Source organism: Cricetulus griseus, chromosome 4, assembly GCF_003668045.3.
Source record: "Cricetulus griseus strain 17A/GY chromosome 4, alternate assembly CriGri-PICRH-1.0, whole genome shotgun sequence".
Taxonomy (NCBI): Eukaryota; Metazoa; Chordata; class Mammalia; order Rodentia; family Cricetidae; genus Cricetulus; species Cricetulus griseus.
The window spans coordinates 94,930,856-94,944,170 of record NC_048597.1 but is presented as its reverse complement, the minus strand read 5'-3'; the positions used below and the strand labels follow the sequence as shown (position 1 = coordinate 94,944,170).

At 46.9% G+C, this 13,315-nt stretch overlaps 1 protein-coding gene across 1 annotated transcript in view; it reads right to left on the bottom strand.

Moving 5' to 3' along the window:
* The window catches only part of Msi1 (musashi RNA binding protein 1), an 82,717-nt gene extending 75,934 nt beyond the window's left edge, over window positions 1-6,783 (bottom strand). Inside the window, exon 1 of the mRNA XM_035443250.1 lies at window positions 6,626-6,783. The gene's annotated coding sequence lies outside the window, so the exon portion shown is untranslated. The remainder of the gene's footprint in view (window positions 1-6,625) is intronic.
* Between the last annotated feature and the right edge of the window lie 6,532 nt (window positions 6,784-13,315).

The window sequence follows — 13,315 nt, the reverse complement described above, 5'->3', positions numbered from 1 at the left end:
TCCCAAATAGTTATTGCCCAAATGCAGCTGCCAGGACAGAGCTCCTGATGATTCCTAGCTTGCAGTGGGTGCACACACTCTTTGCATGGAGCATCTTCTTCATTCTTCACAATTACTTTGTCTCATAGGTTTGTTGTCACTCTTATTTGTGTCACCTGTTTGGTATTGACAAGCATCTCCAATGCATTCCCTCATTTTGTTGTTGTTTGTTTGTTTGTTGTTTTTGTTTTTTGAGACAGGGTTTCTCTGTGGCTTTGGAGGCTGTCCTGGAATTTGCTTCGTAGACCAGGCCGGTCTCGAACTCAGAGATCCGCCTGCTTCTGCCTCCCAAGTGCTAGGATTAAAGGCGTGCACCACCAACACCTGGCTTCACTCTATTTTCTAGAGAAGACACAGATTTAGAGAGTTGCAATGACTTGTCTGAGATCACACAGCCTCTAAGTGGTGCATAAACCTGTGATGTGAGTGTCTGTTAACTTGAGGCACTCCAGAATACTCAGAGGGCTTGTTGGAACACACATCGCTGGGCTCCCTCCGCCCCTCCTCCTGAAGCATCCAAGGAAGCAGGCCTGGGGTGGAGCCGCCAAATTTACGTTTCTCACCAATTCCCAGATCATGCTGCAGTTGCTGGTCCATGGCATACTGGGAACTCCCTGACACCAAGTTTTCCCCACTGTCATTATCCCAATTAGGCACGTTGTGTCATGCCCAGCCCGTTACAAAAGGGTGGACTGCTGGAATTTGAAGTTTGTTATAATTCTTTTAGCACTCAGCTTATATGATCCTATAGTCTTTAAGTATTTAAAAAGAAAAGTAGAAAGAGAAAAACAACAACCACAGCTCAGTAGAGTGCATGTCCCACTTTCACCCCTAGCACTAAGAAAATCTCTTACCCACTTTAAAGGTGCAGAAACAAAATCTGGAAGCTGTAAGACTAGTGTGCTGGCACTTCCTATATATAATCCCAGCACTTGGGAGGTGGAGGCAGGAAGACCAGGAATCAAGGCCAACCTCAACTACATAATGAATTTGAAGTTCGCCTGGGCTACATGAGACCCTGCCTCAAAACAAACAAAAACAACAGTAAACCACAAAATAAAACTAAATTTAAAATGTGGAAGATGTAAATGAGGTCTAAGAAGAGCACAAGCCAGGACAATTGCAAGTGCTCTGTGTTCCTGGGTTCTTGGGAGCCTAAAACAGGAGGAACATTTGAGTCTTGGAGCTGGAAACCTAGGTAAGAGAAGGACAGCCAGGCACAATGGCTCAGTTCTGTAAGCTCAGCCTCTTGGAAGGCTGAAGCAAAAGATGATGGGGAGTTCAAGGCCAGCCTGGACAAATTAGAGATACCCTATCTCAACAGAAAATGTTAAAAGAGGGCTAGAGAGGTTAGCTTAGTGGAAGAGTGTTTGCATGTTATTTATGAGGCCCAAGGTTCAATTCCTAACACTGAAAGGGAAAGACAAGATGAAGAGGAGGGGGAATGAAGAAAGGAAGGAAGGGAAGAAGGAAGGAGGGAAGGAAGGAAGGAAGGAAGGAAGGAAGGAAGGAAGGAAGGACAGGAGAGATAGAGGAAAGGGAGGAGGGAAGAAGGGAGGGAGGGAGAACAATCAGGCAGCTCTGGCCCCCCAACTAGTCATGGCAAAGGCTTGTCTGTGCTTATATAATAGAAGTTTGCTGGACTAACCAACTCAATTCGAGTAAGAAATCACTGCAGGAGCTGGGCAGGGTGTGTGTGTGTGTGCGTGTGCGTGTGCGTGTGCGTGTGTGTGTGTGTGTGTGTGTGTGTGTGTGTGTGTGTGTGTGTGTGAAATACCAGTACTTGGGAGGTAGAAAGCAGGAGGACCTTAGCTCAGCTACTCTGAGATTTCATGGCACTTCAGGCTACTGGAGACCCTGTCTCCAAAACACAAGATAAAGGCTGGCGTGATGGCCCAGGATGTGAGATGGTTACTGCAAATAGGGAAACCAGTTAGACTCTGGGGCCTACACGGTGGAAGAAAACTAACCTCTGCATGTATACTGTGGCATGTGTGTAGGCACACATGTACACATACACAAATAAATACATGTAAATAAAAAGTCAAACATCAAGGTAGATACCCTTCTTGTATACTGTAAATTTCAGAATGACATGGTGCTCACAGGAGCCGATGGAGCCATTGCCAGTGTGACCAGCTCCTGATCTGAGATGTGACTTTGTGTTTACCAGTCATCGGCTATCAGTCACTAATCATGCAATTGTATGACAGATTGATGAGATATGATCAGAAAAGAAAACAAATGTTTCTGCAAATGGAGTTGGAAGCTTTGTGGAGACCAGAGGATGGCCCCGTGGGTAAAAGGGCTTGCTGTGTCCAAATTCAGATCCTCAGTATCCACACAAAACCTGGGGGTGGCCACATGCACCTGAACCCCAGGGAGCAGGGAGCTAGACAGAAGGATCACCTGGGCTTGCTGGATAGCCAACCTGCCTGGAAAATGAGTACATCCAGGTTCACTGAGGGTCACTGAGGGGAACATACACACACACACAGACACAGACACACAGATACAGACACACATGCACGCACTCGCGCACACACACATATACACAAAACACATATATACACACACCACATGCACACACACATACCCCACATATACACATACATACACATCACATACACACACACCTCATACACACACACTTGCGTGCTCATGCACACAGGGGAAGAAGAGGAAGATGAGGAAGAGAGGAAGAAAGGGGGAGGAGGAAGAAGGGGAGGAGGACGAAGACGAGGTAAGATCACTCCTGGCAGAAGTAATGGCATGAGCAAAGGCTCTGAGGTTGGAAAGGGCTTGGTATGTTTTAGAAACATGAGGAAAGCTAAACTCCGGACGAGTGAGGTATCTAGCGGTGATGGTGGGGACTGGACAGATTGTATACTTCAGGACTTGGATATCAGAATTTGGGGTTTATCCTAAGAGCAACAGGCAGCCACTGAAGGGTTTCGAGGAGGGATGCAGATGCCACCATCAGGTCTTCACTTTAGCCAGGTCCCTGCAGCTGCTGTGTAGAGAACAGATTGGCAGGGGTGAGGCTCTCAGGAGGGAAGCCAGTCTGGAAACCACAGCAATGGTCCAAGCAGAGGGAGCAAGGGCTGTGACTAAGGCAGAGGTGGGCTGGAAAGACCTGAGAGACACGGTGGAGGTAAAAACACACAGGACTTGGTTAATTAGATGTAGATGAGAGAGATGATGAAAACGACTGATGCCCAGTTTTCGGGAATGAGGACTGGGACGCCACTGGCACCATTATAAGACCATCTAACCAATGGCAAGAGATGCGGAAGATGAGTAACCTAGTGGGAAGGCAGGCGTGGGGACGGCCGTATGTGCCACACAGTACCACATGATGTGCAAGAAGGACGTTGGCAGTGGCTCTAGGGGCGGGGCAGGAAGGGAGAAGCTCGTCTGACAGTCATCAAGGGGTAAAGAGATTTCAGTAGATGAGGCAGTTGCAAAGACACTGGAGACAAAGGAGCTGGGAAGATGACACAACGCAGAGTGGGTGACAGTGGCCCTGCGAGTCCCTGAATGGCAACCCGAGGAATCAGTAAAGAGAAATGACTCTCAGTTTCTGCAGAAGTGAATATAATGTGGCCCTCCCTGTTCAGAGGCTCAGCAGTGGGTGTGGGAGGCGTAGAGTAGGTGCCCATTCTCTCTCTCTCTCTCTCTCTCTCTCTCTCTCTCTCTCTCTCTCTCTGTGTGTGTGTGTGTGTGTGTGTGTGTGTGTGTGTGTGTGTGTGTGTGTGTTGCGGCTGTTTGGTCTTATTTTTATGGATTAGTTTTAGAGTTATTTATTTTATATGTACAGATATTTTTCCCACATGTACATATGTGTGCCACCTGAACACCTGGTACCTGAGGAAGTCAGAAGAGGGCATCAGATCCTCAGGAACTGGAAGCTGCTCCAGGTTGTGGACCACTATGTGGGTGCTGGGAATAACCGCTGAGCATCTCTCCAGCCCTCCTATTTCTATGGTGTTTGTTTGGTTGCTTAGTTTTGGAGTTTTGTTTTGTTTTTGTTTTGTTTTTTTTTTTTTTTCTTGAGACAGCGTCTCATGTAGCTCTGGATGGCCTCAAACTCTTTATATAGCCAAGGATGACCTTGGACCTACTCTTCAGATCTACCTTCTGAATGCCAGGGTTACAGGGTGTACCTCAGCATCCAATTCCCAGGATCTCTTAAAGAAAACCTCAAGAATCTCCAGGATGGGAGGTATAGCCCAGTTGGTAAGGTGCTTGCCTGCCACACAGGAAGACCTGGGTTTGAGCTCCAGCACTACAGTGATGACACACAGTGACCCCAGGGATAGAGCTGGAGGCAGGAGGATTAGACATTCAATATCGTCCTCGGCTATGTAACAAGTTCAGGATGAGACTGGGATACAGGACAGGGGTGAGGGGAGAGAAACTGGGTACAGGACAGGGGTGAGGGGAGGGAGCCTGGGGGTACAGGACAGGGGTGAGGGGAGGGAGCCTGGGGTACAGGACAGGGGTGAGGGGAAGTTTTCATTCTTTCTTTCTCTCTTGTTTTAACCATATGATATCTTATCTATAATTGTGTGTGTGTGTGTGTCTGTGTGTCTGTGTGTGTCTGTGTGTGTCTGTGTCTGTGTGTGTGTCTGTGTGTGTGTGTATGGGTGCACGTGTGTGTGCATGTGGGTAGAAGTCAGAGGATGACCTGGGGTGTCATTCTTCAGGGCCTGGGGCTGTCTGTCTTTCACACTCTCATCCAGTAGACTGTACTGGCTGGTGAGCCCCAGGGGTCCTCTGGTCTCCATTTCCCAAGCGCTGTATTTATACATTTTTTTTTTTCTCACATGGGTTCCAGGAATTGAACTCGGGTCTGAATGCCTATAAGGCAAGCACTTTATTAACTAAGCTTTTGCCCAGGTCACTGGCCTATAATTATCAAAAAGAGAGAAGGGAGGTGGTGATATGGCTCATTGACTAAAGATGCTTGCCACCAAGTCTGAAAACCTTAGTTCCATTTCCCAACTCCTGAAAGTTGTCCTCTGATTTCCACCCATACACTGTGGAGATCAGAGGACATTTCACACACACTCTCACACATTCACACTCACTCACACACACACCACAAAGACAGAAAATTAAAGTAAAAAATAAATAAACTCAAAGGAAGAGAAGGGAGAGAACTCAGGAGACTGAAGCAGGATTGGAAATTCAAGGTTAGCCTGACCTACATAGTGAGACCCTGAATTAAAAACAAACAGAGCTGGAGAGATGGCTTAGTGGTTAAGAACACTGACTGCTTTCCAGAGGACCTAGGTTCAATTCCCAGCACCCACATGGCAGCTCATAGCTATCTGTGACTCATGTTCCAGGGGACGACGAGACACCCATGGCAAAACACCAATGCACATAAAATAAAAACAAATGGAAACTAACAAACTAACCAGAGATCTCTTCAGAGGCTGAAGTGATCTCCCAGAGTTTGCTGCTCTTCCAGAGGACCTGAGGTTTAATCCCAGCCCCCACCCCATCAGACCGCCCACAGCAACCACCTGAAACATCAAAGGAATGCCCAGTAGGGAAAGCAAATAAACTGTCACGTGAGTCCCCTCCTTTTGCTCAGTGTCCCAGGTCCAGGGGGAGGGGTGGATCTTCTAGTATCTCCTATCTACCTCCCCCCTATATGGGAAATGAAGATTCCACACACCCCCTATCCTGACAGACTCGTGTAGCCCAGGCTGACCTTGGATTTGCCATGTAACTGTAAATGACCTTGAGTTCTCGATGCTCCTGCCCCCACCTCCTGACTGTTGGGATTACAGGCATCCACGGGGCTGGTTTTAGGCATTCAACACCATGGCTGGTCCTATGCAGTGTTGAGAACTGAACACAGGCCTTGCGCAGTTAGGTGAGCACTTTACCAACAGACCTTCATCCTAAGACCTTGGTCCTTTCTTTTCTTCTTTCCTGATAAATTTTGCCGCTGTGCTGGGGAATCGAACCTAGAGCCTCACACATACTAGGCAATTGCTGTACCACTGAGCTGTAGCTCCAGCCTTCTTTTGACTTACATCCCTTAGTTTCTTGTTTTTGATACAGGGCCTTACTATGTAGCTCCAGCTGGCCCTGAATTCCCACAACTCCTCCTGCCTCTGTCTTCTATTGCTGGGTTTAAAAACATGTGCCACATGGCAATCTTAGCTACACCACCCTGACCACGTCTGGTCTTGAAAGCTGGGCTAAAATCATGTGTCACACCACGCCTAGTGTTTACTTCGTATTTGAGACAGGAGTTGCCCAGACTGACCTGGCAAACTCACTCTATACCCTAGGCTGACCTTGAACTTGAGATCTTCCTGCTTCAGCCTCCAGAGTAGCTGAAATTACAGACCTGACTAGAGCAATTAAAGATCCTATCCCCCACCCAGGGATTCACTATGTAGACCAGGTTGGCCTCAAACTCACAAAGATCCTCCTGTCTCTGCCTCCCCGTTCTGGGACTAAAGGTGTATGCTAGCCACCACCTCCACCATGGTCTGGAGTTTTTGATTGTCCTGCCTTAGCTTCCCAGGCGCTGGGTTGGCAGGTGCACTGCCATGCCTACCTTGAAGATTTCTCTTCTTGTTCCAATGTGGGGAAGATAAGAAGCCTCAGAAGGAAGGCCCGGCTAGCCTCCCTCTGTTCCTTTCTCAGGTTTCACCGCCCTCCCTTTCTCCCTCCTTCCAGGAACCTGAGACTAGACCAGCCACGTTGAAGGTCGAAGGCAGGACTTCCCTGGGCCAGACTTTTGGGCGGCGCCCGCATATGAGGAGCCTGCCACCCACCGGGAAAGAGCGGTACTGCAGGCGCCGGTGTGCAAGACCCACCCCTAGCCAGTTCTTTTCCTGTTTGTCCTCATGTGACTTACAGTCTAATGGGACTGGTAAGAGCGATAGAAGTCCTGGCAGCAACTTAACAGCCTGTTTTTGGTGGAAGGACTTTTTTTTTTTTTTACAGCACAGATAGTATATATTTTTAGTAGAATATTTAAAAAGAAAAGCCCAGACGTAACTTCCAGTAGAGGTGTGCATAGCTGCTACACTGTATGTTTTACAAAAACGAAGGCAGCCATTCATGGTATTTTGTAGGCAGACTCTTATTTCTTAAAATTTTGTTTAAATACAATATGGTAGGGACACATAAAATGTATTTCAGTATACCATGTTTTTATTATTACTAATTTTACCTGTGTAAGTGTTTTGCCTGTATGTGTGTCTATGTACCATGTGCAGACCTGGTGCCCACAGGGGCCAAAAGAGGACATTGGATCCCCTGAAACTGGAATCACGGACAGTTCTGGCCCACCATGTGGGTTCTGGACCCTTGTCCTCTGCAAGAACAGCAAGTGCTCTACATCAGAAAGCCTTCTCATCAGTGCTGAATTCCACATCTTCACATGCCATATATTTGCTTTTCTTCTTTTTCCTTTTGAGACAGGATCTCATGTATTTTAGTCTGGTCTCCAACCAGCTTTGTAGCCCAGGGTGATGTTGAGTTTCAGATCCTCCTGAATCCACTCCTGGGGCTGCGATTGCTGGTGTACACCCTGACGCTCAGTTTCAAATTCAGCACTTCCTACACAATTCCTACCGAATGAACTGCATCCCCTGGCCTAGTTCATTTTTAACTGAACGTAACTGTGGATGGTTAATACTAACGCTGTGTGTCTGTAATTCCAGCTGCTCTAGAGGCTGAGTCAGGAGGATCATTGCAAATGAGAAGCCAGCCTGAATTTTGTGATAATTCTAGGTCAGCCAGGGCTACAGAATGAGATCCTGTATCCACCAGGGTGTGGCGGCACAAGCATTTAATCTCAGGAGGTAGAGGCAGGTGCATCTCTGAAGTTGAAGCTAGGCTGGTCCATATACAGAGGTCCAGGGCAGCCAGAGCTGCATGGTGAGATTCTGTCTAAAAACAAACAAACAAACAAACAAACAAACCATACAACAAAGAAAATCAATAATAACTGCTGTTATTTGTTGAGCAAGATACTAAATGCTTTACGTAAAACACATTGAGTCCTACAAACAACACTGATATCCGGTGTTATTATTTCTTTTGTTATGCGAAAGAAACTGAGGCCCAGAAAAATAGAGATTTATTCAACCAAAGCAGCAAAACCAGGCTCTAACTCCAGCTTTATCCCTGAACCTTCATCCCAGACTGTGTGTTGTGTCTGCTTTGCGACAGCCCCTAGAAGTCAGCGGGTGGAAAATGCAGGAGGAGCTCCTGGGATGCATGCACCTCAAGCAAGGTGGAGATGAGGATACAGACAGAACCTTCTCCAACAAGAGACAGGGAGCTTAAACATCACTGGGGGACCAGAAGCCAGAGGGCAGGAAGGAATCAGGAAAGGCTGCCTGTGGGAGGTAGGGAGCTAGGAATGGGGCAGGAAGAGGTAAGGAAGGGAGTACCACGTGCACTTCCAGAGCAGCCTGAAGGAAGTCAGGTATTGACAAATGTAAGAACCTAAACAGCAACCCAGGGGTGGTGGCACATGCCTTTAATACCAGGGCAATCTGTGAGGCAGAGGCAGGTGGATCTCTGTGAGTTGTAGGCCAGCCTGGTCTACAAGAGCTAATTCCAGAACAGCTAGAGCTACACAGAGAAACCCTGAATCAAAAAACAAGGCAAGGTGGGGGACCTAAACAGCAACGAGGGAGTAAAAATATCTGAGCATGACAGGGTCTCACTATATTGCCTTGGCTGGCCTAGAACTCGCAATGTGGATCAGGCTAGCCTCACACTCACAGAGCCCTACTTGCCTTTGCCTCCCTCCTGCCTAGCTGAGCTCTCCCTCTGTGCCAGGTGCTCTCCTGCAATCCCATTAGTTACTGATAAAGTGTTTCTTTTAAGAGGCTTTAAAAAATCACATTTTTATTTGTGTGCGTACACATGCACACATGTCCACAGCATGCGTGTGGAGATCAGAGGACAGTTTTCAGGAGTCATTTCTCTCCTTCCACCAGTTGAGTCCTGATAATCAAACTTGGGTCATCAAGCTTGGCAGAAAGTGTCTTACCTCCCAAGTCATTTGCTGCTTCAGCATATGAATGTGTGCTGGCTGGAGAGGCGTCCGATTCCTCGGATGTGCAGTTGCAGGTTTTTGTGGACACTGGCCTTGTTATTTAACAACTCCAGACCTTAGGATTGCACCGGTGCTCCTAATGGCTGAGCCAACGTCTCTCCAACCCCTTGATGAAGCTTTTCATAGTGGTTCAATGTGAAAACTTTGGAGCCAAATTTTTGGATTTGAAGTTTAATCTGGCTTTATCATTTAAAGAGTGAAAGTTAGGCCAATGATTTAGCCACATTAGACCTTAGTTGCCTCATCTACAGAATGGATCAGCCTAACACCCAGGTCAACGTGTTGCAACTAAGAAAACAGTACAGGCCAAGAGCCTGTTACACTGTAAGTGTTTAGTAAACGCCAGCTAAGTCAATCATCCCAAGTTTGCAGAATATCCCCAGCTCACATGTGGGGCTTTCGAAGGTTACTTATGGATGATTATATAGTTAAGTGGCAGACGTGAGACTTGAATTTAACATCAATGATTCATGTTGTCCTGTCTCCTCGCTGTAGAACCCATCACACTAGTTGTCACAACATGTTTACATGTACCGCCTTCAAGACTGGTCACTGTTGGATCCCCAGCTGAAGGGTGATACTGAGACCCTAAGGAAGCATGATGGCCAGTTCAGTTACACCAGGAAGGATGTAGTGATTATAACATCCCTGGAGACTTGCTCGAAAGATGTTTCAATACCTTCCAGAATTAGTCTCCTGGTAGACAACTATATATTGATCCAGGAATAAAAAGAGCTCTTAAGCCAGTCATTGATGGTGCCCGCCTTTAATCCCAGTACACGGGAGGCAGAGGCAGATCTCTGTGAGTTCAAGGCCAGCCTGGTCTGCAGAACGAGTTCCAGGACAGGCTCCAAAGCAATACAAAGAAACCCTGTCTCAAAAACAAAACAAAACAAAACAAAAAGGCAGGGGGGGGGAAGCTCTTAGCTGGGAGAAATTGTAATAGAAGTAGCAGGCAGAATACCCCAAATATGGTTTCCTCCTAAGCAACTGCTGTTCTTAGCCAGGGTCACCCCAAAGCCTCTTGCACCATCATGAGCTTTCCCACTATGGAGCTATTCACCTACCAGCTCCTTGTTCCAGAAAATAGTACAACAGAGATAGGCTCGGTGGCTTGGTGTCAACATCACCAGCTGCTAGAGAGGATGACTTAGATCCAAGGCTGCCTGGAGATGACCTTGGGAGGTGCCTGGCACAGAGAGGCTAGTCAGTCCCAGGGGGTGGGAGGCAGTGAGAGACAGCATGTGCACAAGTGCCACCTCAGTGTCCCAAGACGTTTGGAGGCCTGGTCCATTCTCAAGGATGACTTGAAATACTTCGGCAGAGGTCAGAACACTTTGAAATGGTCAATTCTGACTGGCTGATATTAACTACATCTATTAGGAGGGCTCAGTGTGTTATTTCCACTCTAGTATATGACGTGCACTTATCTACCTCTCTTTATTCCCCCACACACCTCTCTGAGACCCCACATCCTTCCCAGTCTCTACTGATATTTCTCTTGCGCTGTCCATCCTCCTGTCTCAGCCTCCCTGTGCTGGGACTATAGGTGCATGCAACCATGACCGACTTTGCTAATACCTCCCTGTTCTGATCGAAAATCAGCTCATCAAGAGCTTGGCCCAGTTAGCTCCTGGGAGTTGTTATTCTGCCCTCTAAAGCAAACCCTGTGTAGCTCCTAGGCTAAGAGGACAGGTGGAGCCCCAGCCTCCCTGGGTCCACCACTTACCTAAGACTGTGCCACCTGGGGTGGTTTCACGATCTGAACCAAGGAGGACAACATCTACCTAACAGGGTCCAGGTGGGGATTGACGTCATCAGTGAGTGCCTGTCATGGGACAAGTGCTGGGGTCACAGCAGTAAACAAAACCAAGTTCCTGTCCCCTTGGTGTTTAATAGAGGAAGGCAGACACTAATCCCATAAATATTTAACGTAACAGATGGAGGTAAGCATGATGGAGTAGTGTAGGGAGAGGCAGATAGAGTGTCCAGTGTAGGGAGGAATTGTTTTGCTTAAAGACGTCAAGGAAGGCCTCTCTGATAAAGTGGAACACACATGTAATCCCAGCACCTGGAAGGCATTATTAGTTAAAGGCTGTATACTGAGACCCTGTCTCAAAAACAAAGACAACAAAAACCCCACATAACCAGCTATTGTGGGGCTTCTCACCTGTCATCCTAGGACTTGAGATGCTGAGGCAGGAAGATTACCATGAGTTCAAGACCAACTTGAGCTAAATAGTTAGTTCCAGACCATCCTGGCCACACAGGGGCTCCAAGTCAGCCTGGACTACAGAATGAGATGCTGTCTAAAAAAAACTCAACCAAGTCAAACCAAAAAATTACCTGTCTAAAACAAAATAAAGGACTGGCGATATGGGTCAGAGGTTCAGAGCACCTGCTGTTCTTGCAGGAGATCCAGGTTCTGTTACTAACACCTGAATCAGGTTGGTTACAGCAGCCCATAACTCCAGTTTCAGAGTATCTTATGCCCTCTTCTGGCCTTTGTGGGCACTGCACATACATGGTGCACATACAGATAAGCAGGCACACACACACAAAAAATAAAAAGTAATTTTTTTGAGACAGGGAGAGTCTCTCTTTGTAGCCCTGTATGTCCTGGAACTCACTCTGTAGACTAGGCTGGCCTCTAACTTACAGAAATGTGTCTGCCTCTGCCTCCGGAGTGTGCAGGGATTAAAGGCAAGTGCCACCAAGCTCAACACAAATAATTTTAAAAAAAAAGAATGAAGTAAGTGATGGGGGGGGTCCTTCTGTGTATGTTTATCTTATTGGTTATTGAATAAAGCACTGTTAGCCAATAAGGAAACAAGATAGGTGGGACTAGGAGTCAAGGAGGATTCTAGGAAATGTAGTAAAGAGAAGTCTTGTGATCCAAGCAGGAAGTGACATAGCAGGCCAACTCAGAATATAAGCAGGGACAAGCAGGAAATTGCTCTTCTTCCTCCTCCTCTCTTCTCTGTGGACCTGCCATGTGATCCCAGGAAGAGGTCCCATTCTGCTGGCGTCCTTGATAAGTCTTATAAAATATATAGATTAATAGTTATGGTTGATACTTAAGACAGAGCTAGAAAATATGAAATCTTAGTCATTGATCAGCAGTATTGTACCTAATATTAATCTCTGTGTGTTATTTTGGGCGCCCACATGGCGGTGGGGCTTGGGCGGTTTGGTGGAAAGATTTATCGTTATAAGTAAGTGTGGTCTGAGAAGGTAGTTCAGTGGATTAAGCACTTGATATGTAAGCATAAGGCCCTGAGTTTGGATCCCATAACAATGGGGCTCTGCAGGGTGCCTTTATGAACCCAGAGCCAGGGGACACAGATATGAAGATCCTGGTAGCTTGAAGGGCAACTGCTGAAACAGCAAGTTTTAGTGAGACCCTCTCTCAAAAAATAAGGTGAGGAGCCATAGAGGAAGACATGGACCTCTGACCTCCATTCACGACCATCCCCAAAGACCTGAGTTAATAGAGAGCAATTAATAAGACTCTCTAGGAAAGAACTCTTGCTGGCAGAGAAATAAGCATTTGCAAAAGTCCTGAGGCAAGAGCATATGTGGAATGTCTAAGAAAACACAAAAGACCTAATGTTGCTATAGAAAAGTGATCTGGACCCGGCAGTGGTGGCACACGCCTTTAATCCCAGCACTTGGGAAGCAGAGGCCGGTGGATCTCTGTGAGTTCGAGACCACCCTGGTTTATAGAGAAACCCTGTCTTGAAACACACACACACACACACACACACACACACACACACACACACACACACAAAGATTTTAAATACCTATGTGGTGATGGACTAGTAGTAAGAAGGTCTATAGCAAGTGTGACAGGAATAGGGTGACCATTTCCTGAGGTAGGGAAAGCATGAACTGGAATTGGACTCAGTTGGTAGACAGCTTGCCTACCACACATGAAGTTCTGGGTTCTATTCCCAGCACTTCACAAATCTGGGTTGGCAGGGCAGGGTAGGTGGGCCAAGAGCATCAAAGCCAAGGTTGGCTACATAGTAACTCCAGGCTGGCCTGGTATATGTAAGTCCTGCCTAAAACAAAAGGTTTAACAACACAGATTCAAGTACAAGATAAGTGCTCAAAATATTACATATTTGGTAAGTGTTGGGTGCATGCATTTAATCCCAGCAC